The sequence below is a fragment of the Marmota flaviventris genome, chromosome 5 (assembly GCF_047511675.1).
Source record: "Marmota flaviventris isolate mMarFla1 chromosome 5, mMarFla1.hap1, whole genome shotgun sequence".
NCBI classification, from domain to species: domain Eukaryota; kingdom Metazoa; phylum Chordata; class Mammalia; order Rodentia; family Sciuridae; genus Marmota; species Marmota flaviventris.
In genome coordinates this window covers 136,680,107-136,705,646 of record NC_092502.1, presented here as the reverse complement: position 1 = coordinate 136,705,646, position 25,540 = coordinate 136,680,107, and positions in this window count along the sequence as shown.

Sequence of the window (25,540 nt, the reverse complement as noted above, 5' to 3'; positions counted from 1 at the left end):
TGGTAGGATAGAGTGATGCCTGCAATCATTCAGAACTCCTTTATTAATCATGATCAATACTTACCTCTGAAGTTATTTGAAGAATAAAATCATACAAAGCTAATAAATTTTCAAAACGTTTTGATAGAACAAATGGCTGAATTATAGACCTTGCCTCTAGGCAAGTAAGTATAACCAATGTTACATATGTTCAACAGTAACAAAACAATATGCAGAATGATAAGTAAGAAATAAAATGAATAAATGAGCTGCGAGGACCTCTAATGTAAGGGTGGTAGCTGTCGGTTCCCCTCAACTGTTCTCTCAGTAGATAGTGCTGAGTATGTAGCACATGATAGTTATTCACTAAATATATATCTAGTCACTATCAAAGCATCTCATCCATTATGGTTATTCAAGGTAGAATTGGGGCCTTATTTATTTAATCCAATCAACTTCCTTACATGTGTCAATGATTCTTTTACTGAAGACTCTTAAAATGTAAATAGACTTTATTTAGTCTGTTACCATTTTTTTCAATTTTCCTAAGCACTAAGCAGCACTCTTGTTAGTTTTTGCCACACACTTAAAAGAGTTTAATCATTACAATAAGTTATATAGTGTTAATATATCCATATTATTCCTTTTAAATAAATTAATAGATTGGCTAAGTACTGCTATGCCCTCCTTGCAGTCGGGACTTGAAATTGTACACTTGGACAATTGCCAAGGTAACACATGCCAAATTTCTTTCCTTCCTTCAAATATAGTTTTGCCTAGTAATCCATCCAGTGTTGTAAAAAAAGAAATCAGTGATTTTTCTGAAGAAATTTTTTTAAAAAGTTTGTATTGTTCTGTTTCTCAAAGATTTCACTGAAGCCTCCTTACCTATACGTTTAATTCTGAATTCCTATGAAAGATTAATAAATTTGCCCAACTGAAAACACTTTTGTTTTTAACAAACAGTTTGAACTCAACTTAAAATTATCTGTGGGTTTTTTCCTCATTGCTATGTTTATAAACATCATTTTAATGCTCAAGATCACCTAGTTTACAAGCCTAAAATTTTCTGGAAATTTCAAATACTATTACTACTTATTAGTAGCATCAATTACTTAACATATTCAGAGATGAGCCATCTAATTCCCACCAAATCCATATCAAACCTTCTCTAACTGCTGTCTGCTTCACCTGTGATTGGGAATGTTGTTTTTCCAGTGAAATGCTCAATCAAGTTATTGGAGTAATTCTCGATCCTACCTATTCTTACAAATCTCACATTCACGTGGTTGGATTTGTTTCATTTTTAAAATACACTGTTAATAGTTCAGATATGTGGTGTCACCCAAAGTTCATGTGTAAGACAATGTGAATTTATTAGATTTCAGAAGTGGAATGATTGTATTATGACAGGCATGATTTAAACAGTGGGTTAATCCACTTATATGGATTAACTGGATGGTAACTATACGCTGGTAGGGTGTGGTCAGAAGGTTGTGCCCTTGGAGTATATATTTTGTCCTTGGTGAAGGAAGCTCAGCACTCTCTCTGCTTCCTGGTTGCCATGTTCTGAGCTGCTTTCCTTTGCTTGCCCTTCTGCTGTGATGTTCTGCCTCACCTCCTTGGGCATATGGACTGAACCTCTGAAACTGTGGCCCAACATAAACTTTTCCTCCTCTGCATTGTCCTTGTCAGGTCTTTTGGTCACATTGATAGTAAAACTGATTAGAATATGTAAAGAACCTTGCAACTTCCTGGTGCCAGGCAACAACTTCGTAGTCTGATATTCAAATCAAATATCTTTCTAGGTGGACTCTCATTTCATTTTGGTCCAGGTACACACTACTGTCAGAAATGAGGTCAGAAGACTTGTTCACAGTGAATTTACTCAGTGGCTGTTGCTTTCTCATAAACTCTTTTAGTCAAAGGTGAGTACAAAATTCTAACAATGGCCTCAATTCTTCCCTGTGACTCTTTTTATTTTTTTATTTTTTTCCTCACATTTGCTCCACTCCAGCAGCTCTATTATTATTTCCTACCTCTGTGTGTTTACAGTGACAGCTTCTTCTTCCTCCTTTTATTTCCTCGCCTTTTTTAAGTTCTTGATCAAAAAGTTTGATCATTGTACTGTCATGTGTAACTAATAATAATAATAAAGAAGTTTGTTTCCAATTGAGGTCACCTGATCCAGTTTATTTCAAATTAAATGTATAGTATTTCCCCAGCCTGTCTCAACCATGTATTTGTTTTCTTCCTAACACTTCAACATTCTTAACATTTTAATGTCTTATTGTATTCTATGATATTTTCTGTCTCTCCCAAACAGAATGGTAAAATTCATGATAGCATGGCTGTCTAAGTTTTCCTCATTATTATGTCCCACTTACATCTGACTAGGTGCTCAATAAACATTTTTTGGACAAATTAAAACATATTTACTATTAGATTTATTACTCATTTTATTTAATTTCACTCATTCATTTACTATATTTATTTTTAAATATGTGCATATATGTATTATATGCTTATAATATTTTGATCCTCAGGTAGTGAACTGCTAAAAGTTGTAGGAAGTGTTTTAAGGATTTCTTTGTTTATTTTTTGGCAACAATTTTTCTTCTAGAATCTAGCTGTGTTGGATCACCGTTAAATAATAATCAGGAAATAAGAATTTTGATTTATTAGTTTAGGAAGTTATAAATAAATATTTAAGGGCATAAAAATCTGAGAAAGGCAAAATACTATTTTCAATGAAATTTTATTACAAATAGGTTTGGGATATTTGTGAAAAGCCACTGACTATGGTAATAGGAATCAAAATAAGCTAAAATATGTGCTAGCAATTAGAGAATGATAGTCTTTTCAGATTCTGTTCTGATAAGTTTGAGTCTGGGTCACAGTTTGTGGGAACTTCATAGTCTAATACTGTGGAAAGACTGAGTTGAAGTGGAACTATTCCTTACAGAAAGTTTTGAAAAAAGACTATAATGCCAGGATGTTAGATCACAAGAAAAGCTTTTCTAGAAAAAGCTTTCCTATTTGAGATTATTTTCTTTTTGTATTGGTGTTTTGCTTCTTATTTCCAGGTCATAAGGGTTAAATTTGCATTTTTAATAAGTTTCACTTTTTGATATTATCAAGATATACCAAGTATTAATATCCAATGACAGTTCTCAAACTCATGATCCACAAACTTTGGAGACTAACTTCATGAATCTACAGCAAAACCAAGGAAGTGAGGTGAGATAATTGATAAGAATGAGCGTGAAGCCAAAAGACATGGTGTTGATTTAAAAATAAAGTAAAATGAAAGAATATATTTTAAATTCCAGCTCCTATAAAGTAAGTAAAATTTTATGTAAATTATATAAATTCTGGAAAATTGCATTTATTTCATACTTTTCAGACTCTTTTATGCATTTTTCAATTTGCACATGGGCCTCCTGAAAAATCTCATTAATTCTTTAAGTCTTAATATATAGTACTTACCTCCTTGCCATATTTTCTACTTATTTGCAGATTTTGTTACTGATAAATGAAACAAAGATGGAAAAAGTTACTTTTCACAAATATAAGAAATAAGAATAACAACAGCAACAACAAAAAATAGTAAAAGTGGCAAACAAAAATCATTAATACCATCATATTTTCCATTCATTATAAAGAGAACTAATCTAAAGCATCCATGAGTTAATTCAATGGATAGTTTTTAATTAAAGGATTTATATAGGAAAGGATTAAAGATTAACAAGAGCACAAAATAAGTGGTAGACCATTTGTGAAAATTTTTCCAGCTGTGGAATTATCCTCAATTTGGAACATGACATTTACAACTCCACAGGAAGGATAACACAGCTACTTCATTCCTGAATTTATCTGAGCAAACCTCCTACACAATGTAAAATAATTAGAAGCAGGCCTAAGACTCTTGCTATATTATATTCTTTGTCTCTATTTTACAATCAAAAGGATTTTAAATGAGTTTTGTTCACAATATGTACAATCTGTGCCACTGTTACAATTTGCCTTTATTTTGATAAATAATGATTCATCTTAAATGAATTTCTCCTTAGTGATTTTGTTAACATCAGTGCATCTTAAAAAACAAACAAACAAACAAAAGCCAAAGTCAATGATTGTTTCTACTTTTGGAATGTTCTACTTTTCTTTTAGAAAAGTAAGATTTTTAGCACAGTAAATTCATGAGTGAGAAATTATCATCACTTGAATACATAATTAAATTTCATATTTCTATTTCCTCAAGGAGCTACATTTCTTTTAGTCATAACTTGGCTTCATTTGCAGTTACTGTGAGCATTCAAAGGCTTTATTGACATCAGTAGTTCCAATGTATGAGTGTTACACTCTGTTGATGGGTCTATATAATTTAGATTAAGAAAATTCTTAGATTTTTAGTTTACATTTGGTTAAGTGCTTAAATTTGATAAAACCATAGTTCCCATAGTGCCTTGGGCATCTAAATAGGTATTACATAAATTCTTGTTGAGTGATTGATTAATGTTGGCATTCCAAAAAAATTTGTTTTCTAATTTTGGCACTGTGGAAAATGTCAGGTTCCATACCTTCCCCACCTTCAACCAAAAAGGCAGCATGTTTCATTCATATTTGAAAAAGCATATTCTAGAAATGTCACAGTAACCTTTTAAGATGACAGTCTCTGACTAGGTATTCTTGACAGCATCTATGCACAATTATGCCAGCTATATATCGAAACTTTCTTACATCATCTTCCCAAAAGTGATAGCCTGAGCAGACAGCATGAAGATGATTGCATGAAAGAAAACACAAACTTGATGTACTCTTTAATAAGTTTTATTTTTTGGATAGGAATAGAAAAAAGTTAACTTTAATTTAGGAGTATCTTTAGTGTAAAACTGGATGACTTAAGTTATTTTAAGAAAAATATTTTATGCCTTCACTCTCCTATCACATTGAAATCCTTGTCCATTTCTAATATAGAATATTTAGCACAATAGATTTTGATATGTTTTTTAGTATAAATATTTCAATTTTGTTAAAAATGCAAGAAAAATACACACAAACACAAGGATATTCTCCAAATCATTTAGAACAAAACAAAGCATCTTTGTAGTGGTAGAGTAAAATATGTAAAACATCAATAAAAAAACAATGTTTTTTGTGCTTACATGGAAAACTGATATAGAGAGTTTTATGACTATCTTTTGTAAGATATTAGAAAAGAATAAGAAGATATAGATGATGATGTTAATGAATTTTATTTGCCTCCTGTATGCCAGGATTACTAATTATTTTACATACATTAATACATTTAATTGTCATAAATGACTCTGAGGTAATCACTATTGTTCTCTCCCTTTTATCTGTGGGGAAAATCCAAGAACAGTCAGGTTAAATAAAATTACACGAAGTTCTACTCCTAGTTTGAAATAAAAGTCTTAGTTTTAAGGCTAAAACTCTTACACTCATAATATCTAGTAGGAAGACTAAAATATATATCTCTCTCTATATAGCTATAGATAAATAATAGATATATATTTATAGATATCCAGGGTAGTAATAATAGTAAAACCATTTATATCAGCAGTGCTGATAAGGCAAATGAAGTTTTGTGTAAAAAAGAATTTTAATCATACATAGAGCCAACACCCCTATAATATAACCATCATAAACTGGCTTTAAAAAATCTATTAGACGATTTCTTTTCTCTCAGAAATATATGATGAGTATAATTAGAATAAATGTGATTTTCCAAATATAGTTTTAATTGCATCTCATTGGGAAAAGTAAAAGCCATAATGAGTCTGGATAAATTTAGAAACTTTTTGCAAGTTGAAGTAAAAGTAATTATGTATTAATGAGAAAAAATACTGACAAATAATGCTTTTATTTCCATTATTTGTTTTATTAAGCAGTTAACATTTGCCCCTCACCAATTAAGCATCCGTTTACCAGAGTGTATCTTAGAATTTTAATATACACAATAATATAATAATTTAAATGTAGTAAATTTTATTCTTAGACCAGACAATGTGATGAGGAGTTTTACGTTTATTATTTAAAATAGTATTCAAACTTCTCCGGGCTCATATCTCATCAGGATGGTGATTGTTTTTATGTCCATGCTTAGTGTTTCAAGATACCTCTCAACAGTGTGTATCAAGACTTAGGGGGAAGTATTAGTCATGTTTTGCCAATAATAATGCTGCATAACAACCAATGCCCATTTTTAATAGCTTATAAGTATTAAAATTGCTCTTATGAATCTATAGTTCTGCTTTTGACCTATAGTTTTTGATTTATAGTTTTATATTAAAATGAGTAAAAATTACAATGCTATAATAACAATATTTATTTCCTGCATATCTCGTATAATTAGACACAAAAGTTAAGATTTTTATAAATTGTGTTTTTTCTATGATTTAAATCCTTATTTTTAGTATATTTGTACTGTATTATCATTAAGACTTGTATATTATTGGCATATTAAAGTCTTCTATCAGTATTATGTTTGTATTTTTCTTTTCATTTCCTATACTTTTTGTATTGAGCAATTACTCTTTTCTATATAGACAATCATAGCTGATATATCTTCATTGTAATTCCTTTTAGTATTATATTACTTCTTTGTTTCACTTATTTTTTAACTCAGATTTGCCTATTATCAAGTTGGCAACTTCGTTCTTATCATTTTCATGTACAGGACTATTTTTCCTATGACGTTGTTGGCAGTCTTAATCAGAAGTCTTATACAGAATTGCTAGTGTGGGTTACTATTAGCAAGTCTGAATTGATGATATGCTCATTCCTAAAGCTAACAGGTAGTGACCAATACTTGGGCTTTATTAATTAAAAATAGTATTTTTTAACCATGCTTTGGCAGTTGTTTCATAGAAGGATGTATCACTGTGTTAGCAATTTTTAAGAAAAATAATTAGATTCTTGATTTGTATCAAGTTTCAAGAGAGACTATACAGTTTGGGGGGGGGGTGATGGATGTAATTATCAAGGTCATCTGTAGAATTAGATTGTGTCCATGACCAGCTCACCATTAGAGACCTCCATCATGAGAAAGTAGTCTGTCCCCTGCTAAGGAACATTGTATGATGTCAGCAGTTGTTTCAGGTATAAATGTAATGAGTTTCTCAAGGATTTTTAAACTAAAATATCTTACACCGGAGATTTAGGTTGTTACAGGAGGGCATCCTTTGCTTATAATAAAATGGTTTTATGACAGTAAACTCTTTGAGTTTTATAAATTATTCTGCAGTGAATGAAAAAATATAAAATTTTGAAACAAAAGAATTATGAATTTATTTGAACCAAATACATCCATTCACATTTATTGATAAGAAACATTTCTTTAGTCTCTGATCATATTATGTTATAATTAATGTATACAATTATACATGTATTTCTATAAATATCACAGCATATACATGTATATATATATATATATATATACATATATATATATATACACACATATATATGAATGTATGTGTTACATATATTATGTTACTGTGTTTATAGTAAGCATTGGTTTAATTCTTCATATGCAGTGTATTATTTTCTATTTAAAATATACTTAGCAGCTAGAGATGTTTATTATTTTGTTATACTGAATACCTTTGTTTGTTTTATAGAACACTTTACTTGCTGGAATATAGACTTTAGTAGTGTCTTTGGGCCCTCACCTATTACATATACAAAATTTATTGACTTCCTCTTTTGTTTCACTTCTCCCATAATTTACTTCCAACTTTTCTTTGTTGTCAAAAAAATATAATGTGTATGTGCTGTGGTTTAATTTTATGTGTCAACCTGACTGGGCTAAGTCATACACAGACCTGGTAAAGTCTGTGTCTAGATGCCTTTTTGAAGGAGTTTTTAAAAGAGGTAAGCATTTTAAAGGGTAAGATGAGTGAAGATCACTCTCTCCAGTGTGGGTGAGCATTATGCAACTCACTGAGGGCCTAAAGAGAAAAAGCCAGAGAAAAGATGATTTGTTCTTATTTCAGCTGGTATGTCCATCTTTCCCTTATCCTTAAACATTGTTTCTCTTATTTCTTAGGCCTTCAGATTCAAGGTAAATTACATAAATAGCATCCTGGGGTTCCATTTTGCATTATGTAGATGGTAGGAATTCCCAGCCTATGTAATTAAACAAAGCTGTGTAATAAATCTCAGAGACTCTGCTTCTTTTTATATTTTTGTCTGTCCACTATCTAGATAGAGAGGGAAAGAGAGAGACAGAGACAGGGATAGAAAATTACGGGCAGTGGACTCTTGTTTTATTCCCAGTTATGCTATTAAATATACTGATTCTTATTCTTTTAAATTTTTTTCAGCTTTTGCCAGTTATCTCATGTTTGGATGAAGCTTCTATTCTACTAAAATAATAAAGACACACTCACAGGAAGTCTTTGGGTTTTTCCATTTTCAAAATGTATTTTTGAAACTTTCAGACTTAATTGAAAATATTGCTAAATAGAAAACCATGGCATCCTCTGTTTCCAGAATTTTTAAATTTCTATTGCCTGATTTCTTATTTTTGTAGATACTATTTGAATAATCTTAAGATGGGCTAATTTTACAAACTTTTAAGTAATATGATTTTTGCTTAGAGTTTCCAGAATTTTTTTCATTGTCTCAAATTCTATAACTTTAATTAAATTATATCTCACATAGCCTAAGTTTCTCAAGGAACATGGTGGGAAATAACTTATTTAATATTTGAAAATCATATCTAAAAAAACGCTAGCATAAGAGTTTTACATATTCTTTCTTTTTCTTTGCTTTTTAAAAATTCTCCTTATTTATATAAATTTTGTTTATTTTTTGTTGTCATTTAGTCTTATTTAGTAAATCTGTTCTCAGATTTAATTTTAATTTCTTTTCACTTAGCAATTTTATGTTATACTTTTTTTCCTGATTTACCAGTGTATAATCATACCTATTTGCATTTATTCCTATTTTGGATATTTATTCCTATTTTCTGGATATCTGACATTATGGATTTTTTTATTACTTTTTAAAATCTTCAACTATTTATCTTCAATATTTACATCAAGTAGTACCAATAAAATATACTTTTTTGTTTATGTGTTTGTGTATTTTCTATATAATAATTACCTGCTATAATACTTTGCTTTTCATTTCTTTTATATCAGAGGTCTATTTAAAGTTTGTATATTTTCTAACCTTTGGCATAACAGGTGAATAGTTTTATTAGGTTTTTGTGCCTCCTGCTGAAGTTTACCACAAATTCCGTAGCTTAAAACAGTAAAAGCTTATTTTCTTACAGTTCAGTAATTCAGAAGTCTGACACAGTTCTCACTGGATAAAATCAAGGTGAACACCAGCTAAATTACTTTTTGGCAGCTTCAGGGGAGAATCTGTTGCCATTCTTTGTTCTGTTTCTATATTCCATTTGCATTTCTTAGTCATTACTCCCTACTATACCATCAAATCCATCTGTGGTGCACTTAGTCTGGCTTATATCATACCTGATACTTCCTCTCCATTTGCATTGCAATCTTAAGTCATTACTCCATACTATCCCTTCAAATTCGTCTGTGGTGCATTGAGTCTGACTTACCTCACACCAGATATTTCTTCTTCTGCTTCCTTCTTCCGTTGCAAAAGACCCTTAGGATCACACCTATGGGAAAGTTTGGCATAATCTCTATGTTTAGGTCTGCTGACTTGTAGTGTTTACTTCATTTATATCCTTGACTCACTTTTATCATATAAGGAAATGTGCATAATTTTTAGAAAGTAGCGTGTTAATATCTTTCAGGTTCATTATTCTGCCTTCTCAGGTATCCAGATCCCAAAACACCCACTTTTGCTATTCAAGTGATTTTTATATTATTTAATTGGTGATCTTGTTGATGTTTACTGCAGTAGGTGAAAGTGAGGGGTTAAGTGAGATTTGTTTTACTTTTTTTTTTTAATCTGTGGGATGTTTTATCCCCTCCCTCTTTATTTCTTTTTACCCTTGTTTACTTTCAGAGTTTTTGCTTTGCTCTGGTTTGAATATGATATGTCCTCCGAAAAGTTTCTATGTTAATTCAGGAATATTCCGAGGTGAAAGGATTAGATTGTGGGAGCTATAATCTAATCAGTCCTTCCTAGTTTGAATGAACTGAGTGCTAATGTAGGCTGCTGAGGTATGGCTGGAGAAGGTGGACCAATGAATACACTGGAATGGTTTATCTTCCCTGTAACCCTTACCCCTTGCTCTCTCTGCTTCCCATAAGCTGAGTAGCTTTTCTCTACAGTGTCCTCTGCTATGATGCTCTGCTCATCTTGGGCTCAGAGCAATGAAGTTGGCCAATCATGAAGTGAAACTTTGAAACTGTGAGCCAAAACATTTTTTTTTCTTCTATCCTCTAAGTTGTTCTTGTCAGGTATTTTGGTCACAGTAATGACAAACTGACTAGCACATTCTTCGAAGAAATGTTTCTCAGTGTCTCCCAATTCTGGCTCTATTCTCTTTAAAACTACCTTCCTATCTTTCATTCTGTGAACTACCAAATTCTGGGTAGGAGTTCAGTATTTTGACAGTTTGTATTGAAATCACTCTAGCTGAAAATACAATGGAAATTTAGTTTATAACTTTTTGAAATTCTCCTTTTCTTCTTCTTCTCCCCACCCAAGGATTCTCTTAAGTATTATTTCTCCACATATCTACCTTTGCTGTTTATACCCACAGGTCTTCAGCAGTGTAATTAATAACATTTCAAAGATACTATCTCTTTCCTAGTAGAGGTGAAATATAAAATTTGTATGTATGTTTGTGTGTGTGTGTGTGTGTGTGTATGCCCATGTGTTTCAAAACTCATTGGCTTTATGATTTCTCTCTCTATCTCATATATATATATATATATATATATATATATATATATATATATATATATATGAAGAGATTGATTCAAGCACATAAAGTATGGTCCTTTAAAGCTTTTGCATATATAATTCTTTACAATTAAAAAGCTGAAAGTCTTTCTGATTAAATATATCTGCCATGGATTTCTTTGCTTCATACTGTAATACAACAATAAAGACAGATAAATATGGTAATTAATGTTTTCTAGGTGACCATGCCTATTACAGAAATTGTGTGTTTCTTCTGCTCTTAGGTATTTGTCAAGAGTAAAGACTAGCTAAAATTAAAATGTCAGAGAAACAAAAATATACTATTTTAGAATGAAATAAAATTTCTCTGAGAATATATCAGACCCAATCAATTAGGAAAACACAATATTTTATACAGAAATTCATATTTTCATTTATTAAAGAAAATAACATGCAGAAATATAATTATTTCTTTCTTAGTTTCCAGTCTCACTTTGCTCTTTAAGTAGCATAGCTTTGTACTACATGATCTCTATTTGAGCAATTGCCCCTTGTACCTGATATTGTCAATTACTTTTTATTTCTAAAACTGCTTGCATCATATTCCAAATACCAGTTTTTCTTTCCATAATTCCACACATATATACACAGACACTTGAATACACACAAACACATAATATTCACCCACATATTAGTTCTGTATCTCTTTTGTAGGTGGTTTACATTACTTAAGGTTTTTCATTGTGATTTTCTTCCTCATATGCCATGTGCTCATTTTCTAGGCTCATGGGTTCTACTTGTTCCAGCTAATAATATCTAATTAGGGTGCAAGGAGGGATATAAGTGTAAGTTTCATCTTTTGCACTTTTAGATAAATTCACTGCATTGCTTTCAAAGTTCTTTAAACTTATTGAAAAAATATCATGTGATATGTATTTTCTATTATGATTTTAATAAAGTAGCATGTATCTATGTTAATTTTAAAAATGCTTATTGGTTACCTATAATATAATATACTATCTGCAATAGGACTGTCTGAGTATCAGACAACTACGTACTCATGGAGTTAATGTTATCACATTTATTACCTATATGTCTATCTGAAAAGCCTAGCCCACAAAGATTTCATTTAAAAATACATGCTATCACTGACACTTATACACCACAATGTATTCAATTTATTTTCAATTTATTTAAACATGCTCATCATTATCCATAAAGTGTTTTTGACTTTTAAATGAGCTACATACAGCAGACTGAAAACATTTTTTATATTTTATTTATTATTTATTTATTTGTGATGGAAGAAGAGCATGATCTCACTGATTTCACTCTCACAAGTTTACTGGTAACTCAGAATGACTTCTCACCATCTTTACAAAGGCGTTACAAATCTTTAGCCTGAAGTTGTCCATCATAATTGACAAGTATCCCATACATGGTACTAGGAGAGAGATTAGCAGTATTCAGAGGGAACACAGTGAGGTGCCTTTCTTTACACATTGCAGGTTCCTGCTTATCCAAATGACCTCCAGTGCTCTCTGGTTTTCTTTGCTAAATGATATCAGCTATGCTGCCTGCTCCTCAGTGAGCCAACAAGGAGGCAAAGGCCATGTTTGTTCAATCTGCAAAGGAGCATGGTACAAATAATGTAATTTCTAATGTATTGCTAATGTGTGCTTTCTCATCTTTGCACTCCAAGCATTAATTCTCTAATTTTGAGTTCTATTCCTCTTCCGCCCCCCTCCATTGCCCCCACACAGCACATTCCAATATATACTTCACTATTCATTAATAATTGCTAAAACCTGTTCCTTCAGCACTTCCACTGTGGGTTCAGGGTGGCCTCTGGGAGCAAAATGTGTTTGTCTTTTCATCAAAAGATTGAATTCTCAGATCTTTAAAGTTCTATTATCTTATGTCTTGACTCATAGCTTTTTGCTTATTTAACAAAACTAGATTCAAAATTATAGAAAAAGAATATGATGAGGAAAAATGGGCAAATATTTGTTTTGTACAAAGAAGATTAAAAACAAGCAAAGATATACCTAAAGAACAAGTTTTTAAACAAGTTTATGATTAAACTATAATTACTAAGAATATTTTAGGATTATCATATAAGGAAGGAAAAATTCCCAATATACTACCATTATAATTAAAAGCAAAAAGAAAATGCTTTACAAAATAATATTCTTAAGCATAATAAACCTCAAAATTATATATGTACATAATTGTATAATTAGATAGGACTGATATTAGACAGGTATGATATTTAAATATGTAAATAATATCTTCAGCGTACAGTTAAATAATGAAAGAATGTCCAGGCCTTAAAATGCAAATAATGACATATTTTTTTTTAACAATTAGAGAGTGAGATATATATATATATATATATATATATATATATATATATATGTCTCATACATGTGCATATCAACAAAAATATGTGATTATATATATACACAAATTCACACAAATATGCCTATATACACACATATATTTAAAATACCATTATATATACATATGTAATTATATACCAAAACATTTATATAGATACTATGTACATCGTTTTACATGTAATATGTGCAGTAGATTTTTGTTATAGAGTTGCATGCATAGATTGGATTTGTTATTTTACTTTAATAAGTTACACACACACATACATGATTAAATTAGAGTAGAATATATTTTAAGTTTTAATATAAGTATGAATCTTTTGTTTTGTGAAATATATGCAAAACATAATTCCAGCCCCACTTAGCTTTTTACTGCAGTAAAATATTCCTAACATTTCATTTCAGTAATTCATATTCCACAGTACCCAGTTCAAAACACATTTCTTATTTATGTCACCATCAATTAGTTCTGTCTGTCTAGCAATTAATATAAATTGAACCATGAAATACATATCATCCTGTAGCTGGCTTTTTTCATGTACCACAAAGTCTTTGAAATTTATCCATATTATTGCAAGCACAAGTTATTTATTTGTTCCTTTTGCCACTGAATATAAATTATACATATGAAAAAAAAATGATCTATTTTTTGTTAATGGACATTTTGTCATAATGACATAATATCATTTTTCTCTTTTGCTTACTGTAAATAAAAAAAAGTTTTCTGAATATTCCTTAGGGTATAGTCAACTGAGTCATATTTTATTTGGTTTGGAATTGATGAGTCATTATATAGATCTTTTTAATTTATGAGAAACAAACAATTTGTGTTTTGTAGTGATTGAAATTTTTTATACTCTCAATAATATTGCATAAGATACAGTTTTTCCATATGCTGGCTAATATTTAATACTAAAAATTTAATTTTAGTTATTAAAGGGAACATAAAGGAAATTTTCTTAGTAGTTTTAATTAACATTTTTCTGATGATGAATGATTATGAGAATACTTTCACGTGATTCAAAGTCTTTTCACATTTTATAAATTGTGCTCTCCTTTTTGCTGGGTAGTAGGATACAGGTACTGCATACACACCACATTGTGACTGCAAGTACCTGGACAACTGTACTTCTACTAAGTGTTTTCTGCTGATGTGTAACTTGCCCTTTTTTCTCAATAATATATTTTGAGAAGCAGAAATGCACAATATTCATAAAGTCTGAGTTTTCATTTATTTTATGATTTTTAAAGATGTTTTTAGTTGTTGATGGACCTTTATTTAATTTATTTAATTATGGGTGGTGCTGAGAATCAAATCCAGTGCCTCACACGTGCCAGGCAAGCACTCTACCACTGAGCCACAACCCCAGCCCAATATTTGATGATCTTTATGTTTTACCTAGGAAGTAGTTATCTACTTAGGGAGCATAAGTTATTCTAATTAAAAACAAGAACAAAAGACTTCTTAGTAGAACCTTCAGGTATAAAGACATAGATAAGTGCCGCAGTCTGGCTGGGCACAAAATCACGAGCCACTCAAGCAGGAACAAACTTTATTTTTTGAAACTGCCGCCAATGTCCGGTACGCGCCCGGGAAGATTTTCGATCCACCCACGCAGCCTCCTCCCGGACCCCGCAGAGAGCGCTCCTCCCCCGGAACTCCCTCCTACTGTACTTCCCCAACCAATGGGAACTCTCCAGGAGTCCCGTAGCTGGCCTTGGTGAACAGCAGGAGTCCAATATCCACATGAATGCAAATATTAACATAATCATATCATCTCAATGGCTAGCTGGTACCTTTCGACCCAAAATGCCATGCATCATATACTTGGCTCTTAGCAGATAAGGATATAGATATGTCTTTCCCCAAAGAGATAGTCAGATGTTTTAGCAGCATTTGTTGGGAAAATAAGCCTTTCCCAATTAATATTTTTGTCAAGAATTATTTGATTGTGTATGTTTATGTCTGTTTATTTACTCTGCATTCTGCCTTGTCCACTTGTGTACTCCTATATACCTACAGTTGATTTATAAAACTATAGTATTAAAATATTAAAACCAAGTACTGAAAGTCTGCTGTCTTGGTTCTTTGCATTTCTATGTGCATTTGAGGATCAACTTGTCAATCTCTACAAGAAACAATGACAATCATGAGATTGTATATTATTGGAGGAAAATTTTACATATTTACAAGAGTAAAATTTGTAATCTCTGACATGATCTCAATTTATTTATACCTTCTTTAATTCTTTGATTGTTTTGTAATTTTAATTGAAGTGAACATACCACATTTATTGTAAATATGTTTTTAAGTTTGATGTGAATGGAGTTTTGGTTTAGATAATAGGCAGCTCCCAAAAGCTCCTGTTTGAATCAAAGGAAAAAAACGTTTAGAAGTAAAATATTGATTTGTTAGAGCCTTAACCTTCTCAGTGCATTAATCCCAAGATAGGGATTAACTGAGTGGTAACTATAGACAGACAGGATCATTGAGGAGCATGCCTTTGGAGTACATATTTTCTTCTTGGTAAGCAGAGCTCTGTGCTTCCTGGGTTCCCTGTTCCCAGCTTCTTTCCTTCACCACACACTTTTGCCATGATGTTCTGCCTCACCTCAGACCTCAAGGAATGCAGCTGGCTGTATGGACTGTTACTTCTGAAACTATGAGCCCCAAATAATTTTTCCTCCTCTAAATTTATTCTTGTCAGCAGAAGAAAAGGCTTATTAAAACAATGGCATTGTTTGAAAAATGGAACTATTAAATTACAGATTGGTAGTATGCTAAAATGTGACTAATATTTATATTGATTTGAATCTACTACCTTGTTAAAGTCACTAGTTAGTATATTTAGGTTTGCTTTCTTAGAAACTACTGTTTGATAACAAACACTAATGTTTTATCTAAAAGAGATAAATGTCTTTCATTCTCATCTGAATGCATTTTTTCTCTCTTTACATGCAAATACAATTTTAAATTTAATGATACTATTTTTTTCAGAGTAGAAAGTTAAAAATTGTAACACGTTAGCCCTCTTGAAGATTTTCATTGAATCCTCCATTTCCTAAGGCCAGTTATCAACAGAGGTAATAAGAACATTACTTTTGTTTGATAGCAATAATGTCCAAACACACCTGAATAATGTGGGAAATAAAAAATTAAAGTGAATGATTACATTTGAATTGACATACTAAATAAAATCTTTCCTGGGGCTTTTCCCTATATCAATATCTTCCAACACGAAACATTAACTGAGTTAAAAACACATTTCTTTTGATTTTTCAAAGTACATTTAGAAGATACTGAATTCTAAGATGAATGATGAGGCATTCTCTGGTATCACATGTTACTTAAGAGTACAATAATCTGCATTATTTCACTTGATCTTCAAGTTAAAAAAAATTGGTAGATAAAACACAGCAATTATCCCAATAATTAATATATTTTCTTCTATGATTATTTTATTAACCACGATCAAAATGCACATGCATTGTACTTATTTGGGGTTTTATTCTTCTACTATTTCTGCTTCTTGAATAAATCTAGTCAATCCTTAACCACTAAAGATTACATCCATATCAACTGATTCCTGGCCATTAAGATGTGCTGTTCTCAATTCTCTTAAGAATTTTGTTCAGAGTTTAGACTTTCAAAGATAATATAAAAGTGAAACCAGATACTCTTTTTCTTTGGCCAAAATCCTGACCCTGGCTGATTTCCACAATCATTTCAGTCCTATGTACCACAGGAATCACTGTGTGTCCGGGCCCTCCACAGGTTTCAATCTGCCAAATAATATTTCAGTGTTGAGGGGAGGAAGTCTCTTTTCCCAGTACAGCAGTCAGACAAGAGCTTCATGATAAGGTGATGAGGACTCTCACAATGGACGCTGTAAATTATAATTTTGGTTCATTGGTATAGAGCATACATTAGTGTGGTAGAATACCAAGAGACACCAGAAACATCCACATTTTTCCATCCTGTAACATGTTTCCTGAATAATCTTGGTCTGGTATTTGATATTAGTCACCGTCTTATACCATATCTTTTCACATCTTTTTTTTTTAATAGTAAGGATTAAAATCAGAGATGTGCCTTTTTTATTATTTATTTGTTTGTTTGTTTGTTTATTAAACAAAGGTTTTGCTAAATTGCTTAGGGACTTGCTAAACAAGTCCAGCTGAGGCTGGTTTTGAACTTGATTCTCCTTTTTCTCAGCTTTCTGAGGTCCTGGGATTATAGGCACCTGGTGTATCACAGCCATTTCAAGGTTGAGTCTACCTTTGGAAGGACACTTCACCTTCTTTTTCTAAATTTGTTCTCATTTAGGATCTATTTCACAGGTGTTATAAAATATGTTTAAGATCTCACCCACTCCACCCCCTTCCTTTATTCTGGTCTAGCTTCTGCATATGAGAGAATTGACTTTCTGTTTTATTTCACTTAGCATGATGTTCTTTATTTGTATCCATTTATCAGCAAATGACACAATTTATACCACATTTTATTTATCTGTTTGTGTGTTGATGGGTATGTAGATTGGTTCTATGGCTTGAGTATTGTGGATTTCACTGAAATAAACATTAATAGAACAATATCCATGTAGTATGATGATTTTAGATCTTTTGAATATATATCAAGAAGAGGGATTGCTAGGTCATATGGTAGTTCCATTCTTGGTTTTTTGAAGAGTCTTCAAGACTTTTTGTAGCATGGAGGACACTATTCTTATCTTTATTTTTTAAAAAAGATAAAAATTTCAATGGATATTGCAAACTTGAGAGGTAGAGGAAAAAGAGGAATAAAGATTACTAAATTTTACATGAATACATTGGGGGAATGTTTGTTGCCATTCCTCAAGGAAATGAAGCAGAGATTCAAGAAAAGAAGGAATATTTCAAAGTAAGCTAAATTATTTTTTTAAATTGTAAACTGAACAAAATAAAAATGTAATGTGCAGGATACTCAAAGACTAATATGTGTTTACAGCTTGGACTATAGAAATTGGAAGAAGTTACTAAAGTGTGAATACATAGGGTTAACAAGTGGAATACAATGTTTTTTTAAAAAAAATGATAATAACACACACACAGTGAAAATGAAGTCTCTGGTGATAGTATGGAGAACCTGATAATTTGGACAGCAGACAGCTGAAATCACAGGCCAGAAGAAAAAGTTCAGAGAAGACATAGAGAAAATTATTGATGCAGAAGAGGTAACAGCATCAGAGTGTACCAGGCTGAGTCCAGGGATGCAAGATGTAGTGTTGAACTTGGAAACATTTGTTGTCAAGTTGAATAATGGAGGAAATAAATTGAAACAATTAGGCCATTTGAGTTGATCCCATTTACACTCAAACCACCAGTAGCAGCACTAAATCTTAGGGTGGAGAAGTGGCAGCTTTTGGAATGAAGAGATAGAGAAATGTTCTTTGGCCCTAACTGTTCCAAGGAGGGAGGAAACATCTCATCCCCAGAAGAAATTACTCTCAGCAGTACATACTGATCATTTTCTATAATATTTGGGAATGGACCATAACAAGGCAAATTGGAACTGGGATAGGATTTCCAAATGATAATTATAGCAAATTTTAAAAAGCACCAAAAGTTACTGAAAACTTTTACAATGTCAGTAAGCCAATAAACCAACAGAATTAAATAGAAGCAAGACACAAAATATCAAATTTTAGAATAAACAATAAAAATATTTAGAGAATTGTCCTTGGGTATTTAATGTGTAAAAAGAGTCAAACCATGAACTTGGAGATTAAATTTTATTTCCAAAATTATGGAAAGTTTCATTGTGAATATGATGTTGTTTAAGTTTGAAAGCATTATCTTCTTTTAGTGGAGAGAATTAGTAAATTGCAATATAAGTACTTGTTTCTACTTCATAGCTTCTAATTAACTTTTTTTTTCAGAGAAGGGTGTGCCTAAGTGTTTTCAAAATAATTTTAATTATATAAGACATGAATATGGACCTCCTTTGCAATACAATATCAAGACTTTCAACAAAATTTTCTTGAATTTTAAAATTTTTAAGAGTATACATGCTTACTTAAAATAAGCAAAGTCTTGCCATAGTTCATTTTTATGTGAGTATTGACCAAAGATGTGAAAAAGGAATTTTAAGTTTTATATTGGCACTTAAATCTTGTTTTGAAGATTGAATATATAGCATTCACATTTTAGCTTGAATTTCTGAGATTAATTTCTTTCTTGAAAAGCTAATAAAGTTTCCTCTAGGATAGACATCTCATTTGTGTTTTGTTCACAAAAGAGGTGCATGGGAACTACCATACAATAGATATTCAGACAATGTCTTAGAAATGAATGAAAGAATGGTTGCTTAAAAGCTTGTGTAAGATATTTCCTTCAGTATGCAAAAGGCAACATATTCTAGCAATGAGTCTTAAGACAGCAATTAACTGGGGCTGGAGGTTTGGCTCATTGGAAGGGTGCTTGCCAAGCATGCTTGCAGTACTGGTTTCAAACCCCAGAACAAAACAAACCACAAAACAAATTCATTAATTGAATTAATTAATGAATGCAAATTCATTAATTGAAGTCATTTTAAAAAATAATGTTATAATCGAATGTGAAATTAGCTCCAACAAGACAATTGCCAGAATGCTGGATAATTCAAACTTTTTAAGATTTATAGAAAAAAAATCACCTGTTTCTCATACTGTATTATGTCTTGTTCAGTTTCTTACACATATATGAAAGTTTCAGATTGTTCTTCTGAAATTGTTAAGAGATTGCCTGACACCTAGTGGGCACTCACTAAATGCTTCTTAAATTATGTACAAAGAACAAGAAAAGAAAAGGAGGGCAGCATTATCACAGTCTATGAAGCATCTTACATTGCCTGAAATTACTAGGCAGTGTAAGGAGATGCTGGCATCTTAGAAGCTTCCAAGTCACGCTTGGAAGGAAAACATTCCTCTGGAGATTAATACAACCTTACTGAATGTCTAAAACTAAGAGGAGTTTCGGTCTGAGACTCCTATTCCAAAAAGGCACATACATTTTAAGAACAGAAAAAATTAATAAAAGGTACCAATAACATTAAATGAGAAAATAATCCAATTATAACTTGTAATATATTCACATAATTTACAGAAAATAAAAAAAACAAAATGTGAGGTTTTAGTGTGAATAAATGTATTTTATATTTCATAGACTTATTGAGTTAATTTATTTTTATTAGAAATTTAAAATGAAGAAATCTCATGAGGCACAGAAGATCATTAAAGGGAAAGATGAGTAAAGAAATGTACACTTCTTCTGTATTTGATTAGGTCAAATGTAACTAGATCAATAAAGGTTTCAACATTAGAATTAGTTTTATACTATTTAGTTCTATACTATTTTAAATGTAAAACCCCTTTTCACCTAAGTGAAGCCCTCTTATTTCATATGCTTCTATTAAGGTGAGCATTACAAATTAATCTGTGTATTTTTATTATTTACAGCAGAATAAATTTTTAACTAAAATTAGTGAGAACTTTTTCTTTTTTGGATTATCCATATTTGACCTTATTCAAATTAAATTCCTTTATAGAAGATAATCCTATAAATCAAACCAATGATTTTTTATTACTCTGGCTCCCAGTTCATATATTTATTTTTGATATGAAGAAACCTCATACAGATGCAAACACAACTACAAAAGCAGCTCTAAAGCAGAGGAGAGACCTTGTATTCTGTCACAAGGGTGTGTACCAGGTATGCACACTGCCTCCACAATTTTACTGGACACCTATGTAAGCCAGAAAGAATATGATCTAGTTATGATGTGACCTGGAGCTACAAAGATGGAATTTCAGAGCCTCAAAAATAAATATGTAAACTGGGCATGATGATGCAGTCCTGTAATCCCAGCCGCTCCAGAAGCTGAGACAGGATTGTGAGTTCAAAGTCAACCTGAGCAAAAGTGAGAGGCTAAGCAACTCAGTAAGACCCAGTCTCTAAAGAAAGTACAAAATAGGGCTAAGGATGTAGCTTAGTGGTTGAGTGTCTCTGATTTCAATCCCTGGTATCCACACCCCCTGAAAAAAATAAATATATATATCAACTTTTATGTGAAATTGGTTTTCTTTCAAAATAATACATAAATTCATGTACATTGTAGTTTAATCAGAGTATTATTACATTTTAGTGATTATAATTAGAGTCACTTTTCTATTAATAATATTTTATACTATAAAAATATAATCATATCAAAATGATATTAGTAAGTCACTTGTTTTTCCTGGAATAAAGAAACTGAAAGAATACCTGAACCAGATATCAAGTAAAAGGAAATTAAAAAGGCTAATTACTTTGTCTATTTCAATGTGAGAGAAAATAAAGTTTTTTTGGGGAAAGATTACTTTATTTAGCAATGTATTACATAGTGATTATTTTCCTTCTTTTAGTTCTTGATTTTGTGTTTGGTTCAAGTTACCCTGTAACCACTAGTATGTATGGTTGCCATTTTCTTTAGCCTATCCAACCACCTGAATATATATATATATATATAATATATATATATATATATATATATATATATATATATATATATACACACATAAGAATGATGCACATTTCAGAGTCAACATTGAGTCAAGTCAGTGAGAAAGAGTGATGACTGGCCCCAGGGACAGCAACATTTTATAAAGACAATTGTATTTAATCCAACAGAAACTGACAGAGGTCCACCTCATTATTTCATCCTCAATCTGGATATTTAAGAGGATACATAAATCTGCTGAAATTTTTTTAAAACTCCTGGCCAGTCTAATGCACAAGATTCTTATTAATAAAATGAGAGGATTAATTTTTATTTATAATAATAACTTCTTGCCTAGTGCTGGGAAGCAGGAACTCTGTTAACTTGAGAGTGTACAAGCCTAGGTAAGACATGTTTCACAGTGCTGTGGGACACTATTAGTAGAGCATGTCCTATAAAATCACAGGGAAACACAACTAAATAACCAAGGAAACTCACAGAATCTGCCTTCCAAAGAAGGCACTTGTCTATATCAAACTTGCAGAAGGAATTGGAAGAAGCCATGATTTTTTTAATCAAATATTTTTACTTCAAGAAACAACATGTTCACCTTTGCTTCATGTCCCGTGGCACCAAAACTAAACCAATTCTACTATCCATTGGTTCAGAATATACTATAGCAAGCAACTTTATGCCCCTCCTCTTTCTCATCTTTCACACACAGACATAACTTCCCCAGGGGGTTCTTTCTTCTCCTTATTTGCTTCTAGTGGGAGGTGGACTGGCACATGGGTGACCCATTGAGTATGGATTCAGATACCCAGGTGCTTGGCTGCAGGATCTCTTTCCCACTGCCTCTCCAACATTTCACATAATATCAGTTAATCATCTCCAATCTCTGTCACCAACCCTATTGTGATGGTTCATTATATGGGTCAACTTGGCTAGCCTATTTGTTGGGTTAAACCTTAGATTTTGTCATGAAGACGTTGCCCATATATCTCTGAGGGAGGAAGGGAGAAAGTGAGGGGGGCTGAATAAACATAAGTAGAATATATATATAATATATATATATATATATATATATATATATATATATATATATATATATATATACACACATACATACACATACATATATATATACATACATGTATACACATTTGCTTGAATAATTTACATACATTCAGATCTGTCTCTCTGTGTGTGATCCTTCCTGTCCTTATTTCTCCTGCTTAGTAATCTTGCAAACAGTTTGAAACACTAGGATCCTGCTAAAAAGCAATCCATCTGAAGAGAGAATGGTTCTCCTTCTCTGCCTTACTAAAGTATGACTATTTTTGCCTCTTTATCCAAATCTGTATTAAACAATCTCAATACAAGGACATGATGTATTTATCCTTTTACTCAATTACCTATCTGAATATCTGATGAAAAAAAATATTATTTGACTGAAGAACATATGAATAAAATGAGAAGAGATGATATCAATTTGTTTTATTTTTTAAAATACCAGCAATATAGTTCTTAAAATAAATATTTAATTATTTTATAGAATACAACCTAAGAATGTTGATAATAAATTGTAGGTTAAGCTAAATGATATAAAATGTAATATCTTGATCAGATTAATTATAGCCCCAAATGCTTTATATTTTCCTTAAGAAAAGAAAAAGAAAAATCCTGTTTTATACCTTAAATTCAATAGACATTTTAGAACTTTTGAAATCCACTGAATAATTATACAAACTTCCAGTTAGTTTTATATCTCTGACCCAGAGTCCAAAAAGGAAGAAAAATGAAAATTCTATCTTCAGGCAAAAACAAGTATCCCATTAATTACCATGACTCAATTATATTATATAAGCATGAAATTTTGATACTAATGAACTGCTGTGTAAATTCTTCATTATTCCAAAAAAAATGAAAATGAATTTCTACAAAAGGAGAGACTCTGTAACAATTATAGAAGAAGTATGAAATACAGATTATTAATAGGTGGAATATCAGCATGTGAAATATGACAACCTTGCTTATTTATCCATATACTACAAATTAGAAACTTTTATATGTGAAAAACAATATTATTTTTGCATGGATGTATATAGTAGTTTGAAATTTGAAGCAAATAAACTGCTAATAATTTTTAACCTCTGACTAGTCAAAATAAAAATTTGAGGAATAATTGATAATGGAAGCTCTATGGAGTGCTGGCAGGAAAATGTTCTTTTTTCCCTAAGTGTTAATTAAGAGTCCAGGGTCCAGTTTATTTTCTTTAGAGTTTCTGTAACAGAAGACATATGGTTTGTGGATTTCTATTTTCTATATATAAATTGAGAATGAGATTTTTACATTCTAAGAGCTGACATGGGTATCAACTAAATCAATCTTATTAAAGTCCTTGGAAAATACATTAATGTGGTTAATATTATCAACAATGCTATTTATAGGCTTCATAAAATCATATATTATTCCAGAGTATAAGGTGAAATATTAATGGTGAAAACTCAGGAAAATACAGCAGTGGTGAATATTCCCAGGAAATGACTTTCTTAACTTGTGTTTGGGAAAATATAACCTGCTAGATTTTCAGGAAAATATGAAGACTCTATTTGGAGGAGATAATATTTTTGTTGGATGAAGAATAAAATATAAATTACTCAGATATGTTGACTTAAGAAACATCATTAAAGATTCTGCAGGATGTTGAGGCTGAACCAATAAATTTTCAAGGAATCTTGATAAGATAACAAGACTCAAAGTCCTTTTTCTTAGGGAAAGGCAAAGTCTCAACTGAGCTTTATTTCCAACTTCAGAGACAAAAGATGGTGTTAAATTTGACATTCAAGACGATTCTTCAATACAGCTGAAGAACAAAGATGTGGAGTCAGGCTTATTCAGATCTCTTCAATCAGAGTCTTATGGACCTGTTTAACAGAAAACAAGTAGTATCCTCAAGTAAGTGTCTGGCCATTTTCCTACACATGCTCTTTTGGAGTTATTCTTAGAAACAGTGCAACAACCTTTCTTGGGATGCATGCAGCTGTTAAGTGTGTGTTGGCAGTGAGGACTTCAGAATCATAGTGTGATCATTACTGTGTAACCACAGCACATCCTGGAGGAGATGGCTTGCTTGTCACCTGGGTGATTTGAAGAAGCAGGACCTCCAGTGAAGCACTACTAGACCCAATCTAGGATTCAGAATCTTTATTCCATTTTGACATCAAAACTGAGGATTCTGTGCCGGGAGCATAGTTTTGTGGTAAAGTGCTTTCCCAGAATGCAGAGGTTCTGGGTTTTATCTTCAGCACCATAGAACAAACTTACAAACCAAAAACCACACTGAGAATCTCATCCATCCTAGGATCTTTCCCCAAGGTTATTGTATAACAGCTGGTGTTGTCCCTCTTCACTGGCTTATGTACTTACAGTTCTACCCTAACAGCAGAAAGATTCTTTGTGTTAATTAAAGAACTTGTCTAAGTAAAGCAAACAAATAAAATGAACACGAAAGTATTTTTTGTTTGTTTGTTTGTTTGTTTGTTTTGGCACTGGGGATAAAACCCAGGGTGCTTAACCACTAAGATATATCCCCACACATTTTTTTAATATTTTATTTAGAAAGAGGGTTTTGCTAAGTTGCATAGGGTCTCACTAAATTGATTAGAGCCTTGCTAAATTGCTGAGTCTGAATTGGTCCTCACAATCTGCCTGCCTCAGCCTCCGGAGCCACTGGAATTACAGGCATGTACCAACACTCTCAGCCAAAGTGGAAACTTTGAACCTGTGGCTGGAAGATTGAGTC